This window comes from Peromyscus californicus, unplaced genomic scaffold (assembly GCF_007827085.1).
Source record: "Peromyscus californicus insignis strain IS unplaced genomic scaffold, ASM782708v3 Scaffold_7__1_contigs__length_154581171, whole genome shotgun sequence".
Taxonomy (NCBI): Eukaryota; Metazoa; Chordata; class Mammalia; order Rodentia; family Cricetidae; genus Peromyscus; species Peromyscus californicus.
In genome coordinates this window covers 101,466,243-101,471,956 of record NW_026294595.1, presented here as the reverse complement: position 1 = coordinate 101,471,956, position 5,714 = coordinate 101,466,243, and positions in this window count along the sequence as shown.

Sequence of the window (5,714 nt, the reverse complement as noted above, 5' to 3'; positions counted from 1 at the left end):
CAGAAAGACAGATGCCATAGACTCTTCCTTGTAGATACCAGCTCTGGGCCTTTCAGATTTGAGTTCAGAACCTGCATCTGAAGAAACCAGGAAAGTAAAAAGAGACCACGGAGAGACAGGGGAAGGGTGAGGGTAACGCGGCGGGGGTGGGGTGAGTTCTAGAGAGGGGGCCAGTAGAGGGCAGGTGCTACAAGGGGTTAGAGAAAAACTGGGGGGGCTTTAACTGGGGAGGAGGAAAAAGGGTATTACAGGGGGAGGGGGAAACAGGAGGAACAGTAACACTAAGGGGAGGGGGAAGGGGGGGAACAGTAACACTTAGGGGAGGGGAAAGGGGGGGAACAGTAACACTAAGGGGGAGGGGAAGGGGAGGGACAGTAACACTAAGGGGGAGGGGAAAGGGGAGGGACAGTAACACTAAGGGGGAGGGGAAGGGGGGAACAGTAACACTAAGGGGGAGGGGGAAGGGGAGGAACAGTAACACTAAGGGGGAGGGGAAAGGGGAGGAAACAGTAACACTAAGGGGGAGGGGGAAGGGGGGACAGTAACACTAAGGGGGGAGGGAAAGGGGGGGAACAGTAACACTAAGGGGGAGGGGGAAGGGGGGAACAGTAACACTAAGGGGGAGGGGAAAGGGGAGGAAACAGTAACACTAAGGGGGAGGGGGAAGGGGGGAACAGTAACACTAAGGGGGAGGGGAAAGGGGGGGAACAGTAACACTAAGGGGGAGGGGGAAGGGGGGGAACAGTAACACTAAGGGGGAGGGGGGAAGGGGGGAACAGTAACACTAAGGGGGAGGGGAAAGGGGGAGAACAGTAACACTAAGGGGAGGGGGAAGGGGGGGAACAGTAACACTAAGGGGGAGGGGAAAGGGGAGGAAACAGTAACACTAAGGGGGAGGGGAAGGGGGGAACAGTAACACTAAGGGGGAGGGGGAAGGGGGGGAACAGTAACACTAAGGGGAGGGGGAAGGGGGGGGAACAGTAACACTAAGGGGGGAGGGGAAAGGGGGGAACAGTAACACTAAGGGGGAGGGGGAAGGGGGGGAACAGTAACACTAAGGGGGAGGGGGAAGGGGGGGGGAACGAGTAACACTAAGGGGGAGGGGGAAGGGGGGAACAGTAACACTAAGGGGGGGAGGGGAAATAGGGGGGGAAGGGGGGAACAGTAACACTAAGGGGGAGGGGAAGGGGGGAACAGTAACACTAAGGGGGAGGGGAAAGGGGGGACAGTAACACTAAGGGGGAGGGGAAAGGGGGGACAGTAACACTAAGGGGGAGGGGAAAGGAGGGGGGAACAGTAACACTTAGGGGAGGGGAGGAACAGTAACACTAAGGGGGAGGGGGAAGGGGGGGAACAGTAACACTAAGGGGGAGGGGAAGGGGGGAACAGTAACACTAAGGGGGAGGGGGAAGGGGGGAACAGTAACACTAAGGGGAGGGGGAAGGGGGGACAGTAACACTAAGGGGAGGGGGAAGGGGGGACAGTAACACTAAGGGGAGGGGAAAGGGGGGGAACAGTAACACTAAGGGGAGGGGAAAGGGGGAAACAGTAACACTAAGGGGGAGGGGAAAGGGGGAAACAGTAACACTAAGGGGAGGGGGAAGGGGGGAACAGTAACACTAAGGGGGAGGGGGAAAGGGGGGAAGTAACAGGGGGAGGGGAAAGGGGGACAGTAACACTAAGGGGGAGGGGAAAGGGGGGAACAGTAACACTAAGGGGGAGGGGAAAGGGGGGGAACAGTAACACTAAGGGGGAGGGGAAAGGGGGGGAACAGTAACACTAAGGGGGAGGGGGGAAGTAACACTAAGGGGAGGGGGAAGGGGGGACAGTAACACTAAGGGGGGGGAAAGGGGGGGAACAGTAACACTAAGGGGAGGGGAAAGAGGGGAAACAGTAACACTAAGGGGGAGGGGAAAGGGGGAAACAGTAACACTAAGGGGAAAGGGGGAACAGTAACACTAAGGGGGGAGGGGAAAGGGGGAACAGTAACACTAAGGGGGAGGGGAAAGGGGGAACAGTAACACTAAGGGGGAGGGGAAAGGGGGGAACAGTAACACTAAGGGGGAGGGGAAAGGGGGGGAACAGTAACACTAAGGGGGAGGGGGAAGGGGGGGAACAGTAACACTAAGGGTGGAGGGGAGGAACAGTAACACTAAGGGGGAGGGGAAGGGGGGGGAACAGTAACACTAAGGGGGAGGGGGAAGGGGGGACAGTAACACTAAGGGGGAGGGGGAAGGGGGGACAGTAACACTAAGGGGGAGGGGAAAGGGGGGAACAGTAACACTAAGGGGAGGGGGAAGGGGGGGGAACAGTAACACTAAGGGGGAGGGGGAAGGGGGGACAGTAACACTAAGGGGGAGGGGAAAGGGGGGAACAGTAACACTAAGGGGAGGGGGAAGGGGGGGAACAGTAACACTAAGGGGGAGGGGGGAAGGGGGGGAACAGTAACACTAAGGGGGAGGGGGAAGGGGAACAGTAACACTAAGGGGGAGGGGGAAGGGGGGAACAGTAACACTAAGGGGGAGGGGAAGGGGGGAACAGTAACACTAAGGGGGAGGGGAAAGGGGGGACAGTAACACTAAGGGGAGGGGGAAGGGGGGAACAGTAACACTAAGGGGGAGGGGAAAGGGGGGACAGTAACACTAAGGGGGAGGGGAAGGGGGGAACAGTAACACTAAGGGGGAGGGGAAGGAAGGGCGAGCAGCCGGGGAAGGGGGGGAACAGTAACACTAAGGGGGAGGGGAGGAACAGTAACACTAAGGGGGAGGGGGAAAGGGGGGAACAGTAACACTAAGGGGAGGGGGAAGGGGGGGGGGGGAACAGTAACACTAAGGGGGAGGGGAAAGGGGGGGAACAGTAACACTAAGGGGGAGGGGAAAGGGGGAAACAGTAACACTAAGGGGGAGGGGAAAGGGGGAACAGTAACACTAAGGGGGAGGGGGAAGGGGGGAACAGTAACACTAAGGGGGAGGGGAAAGGGGGGACAGTAACACTAAGGGGAGGGGGAAGGGGGGGAACAGTAACACTAAGGGGGAGGGGGAAGGGGGGAACAGTAACACTAAGGGGAGGGGGAAGGGGGGGAACAGTAACACTAAGGGGAGGGGGAAGGGGGGGAACAGTAACACTAAGGGTAGGGGGAAGGGGGGAACAGTAACACTAAGGGGAGGGGGAAGGGGGGAACAGTAACACTAAGGGGGAGGGGAAAGGGGGGAACAGTAACACTAAGGGGGAGGGGAAAGGGGGGAACAGTAACACTAAGGGGGAGGGGAAGGGGGGAACAGTAACACTAAGGGGGAGGGGAAAGGGGGGACAGTAACACTAAGGGGAAGGGGGGAACAGTAACACTAAGGGGGAGGGGAAAGGGGGGGAACAGTAACACTAAGGGGGAGGGGAAAGGGGGGGAACAGTAACACTAAGGGGAGGGGGAAGGGGGGGAACAGTAACACTAAGGGGGAGGGGAAAGGGGGGAACAGTAACACTAAGGGGAGGGGGAAGGGGGGGAACAGTAACACTAAGGGGAGGGGAAAGGGGGGAACAGTAACACTAAGGGGAGGGGGAAGGGGGGGAACAGTAACACTAAGGGGGAGGGGGAAGGGGGGACAGTAACACTAAGGGGGAGGGGAAGGGGGGAACAGTAACACTAAGGGGAGGGGGAAGGGGGGACAGTAACACTAAGGGGGAGGGGGAAGGGGGGAACAGTAACACTAAGGGGGAGGGGAAAGGGGGAACAGTAACACTAAGGGGGAGGGGAAAGGGGGGAACAGTAACACTAAGGGGGAGGGGGAAGGGGGGAACAGTAACACTAAGGGGGAGGGGGAAGGGGGAACAGTAACACTAAGGGGAGGGGGAAAGGGGGGGAACAGTAACACTAAGGGGGAGGGGGAAGGGGGAACAGTAACACTAAGGGGAGGGGGAAAGGGGGGGAACAGTAACACTAAGGGGAGGGGGAAGGGGGGACAGTAACACTAAGGGGGAGGGGAAAGGGGGGAACAGTAACACTAAGGGGGGAGGGGAAAGGGGGGGAACAGTAACACTAAGGGGGAGGGGAAAGGGGGGAACAGTAACACTAAGGGGGAGGGGAAAGGGGGGAACAGTAACACTAAGGGGGAGGGGAAAGGGGGGAACAGTAACACTAAGGGGGAGGGGGAAGGGGGGAACAGTAACACTAAGGGGGAGGGGAAGGGGGGAACAGTAACACTAAGGGGAGGGGGAAGGGGGGGAACAGTAACACTAAGGGGGAGGGGGAAGGGGGGGAACAGTAACACTAAGGGGGAGGGGGAAGGGGGGAACAGTAACACTAAGGGGAGGGGGAAGGGGGAACAGTAACACTAAGGGGAGGGGGAAGGGGGGACAGTAACACTAAGGGGGAGGGGGAAGGGGGGAACAGTAACACTAAGGGGGAGGGGAGGAACAGTAACACTAAGGGGGAGGGGGAAGGGGGGGAACAGTAACACTAAGGGGAAGGGGGGGAACAGTAACACTAAGGGGGAGGGGAAAGGGGGGAACAGTAACACTAAGGGGAGGGGGAAAGGGGGGAACAGTAACACTAAGGGGAGGGGGAAGGAGGGGAACAGTAACACTAAGGGGGAGGGGGAAGGGGGGAACAGTAACACTAAGGGGGAGGGGAAAGGGGGGAACAGTAACACTTAGGGGAGGGGGAAGGGGGGAACAGTAACACTAAGGGGGAGGGGAAAGGGGGAACAGTAACACTAAGGGGGAGGGGAAGGGGGGAACAGTAACACTAAGGGGGAGGGGAAGGGGGGGAACAGTAACACTAAGGGGGAGGGGGAAGGGGAGAACAGTAACACTAAGGGGAGGGGGAAAGGGGGGACAGTAACACTAAGGGGGAGGGGGAAGGGGGGAACAGTAACACTAAGGGGGAGGGGGAAGGGGGGGAACAGTAACACTAAGGGGGAGGGGAAGGGGGGAACAGTAACACTAAGGGGGAGGGGAAGGGGGGGAACAGTAACACTAAGGGGGAGGGGAAAGGGGGGGGAACAGTAACACTAAGGGGAGGGGGAAAGGGGGGACAGTAACACTAAGGGGGAGGGGGAAGGGGGGAACAGTAACACTAAGGGGGAGGGGGAAGGGGGGAACAGTAACACTAAGGGGGAGGGGAAGGGGGAACAGTAACACTAAGGGGAGGGGGAAAGGGGGGACAGTAACACTAAGGGGGAGGGGGAAGGGGGGAACAGTAACACTAAGGGGGAGGGGGAAGGGGGGGAACAGTAACACTAAGGGGGAGGGGAAAGGGGGGACAGTAACACTAAGGGTATTTGAAAAAACTATAGGGAAACAAAACTTACTTAAAAACATATATATGCATGTGTGTGGTGTGTGATTTGAACCTACTTATTGTATGTTAATAGAAACCACAATTCAGGATTTATATCCTCAGTTATTAAGATACATAGACAAATAGTTCACATTTTAAACCATTTTATCAATACATTATCAAATTTGATAAGCTCTTATAAAAAATACCTCATCATTGAATATAAATCATATTACTAAAAGTTTAAGCTGGGCATTGGTGGCACACACCTTTAATCTCAGCACTTGGGAAGACAGAGGCAGGCGGATCTCTGTGAGTTTGAAGCCAGCCTGGTCTACAAAGGGAGTTCCAGGACAGTCAGGGCTACACAGAGAAACCCTGTCTTGAAAAAAAGAAAAAAGTTTAAGGTAGCATTTTAAAAAGTTAAGGTGTCAAGTAA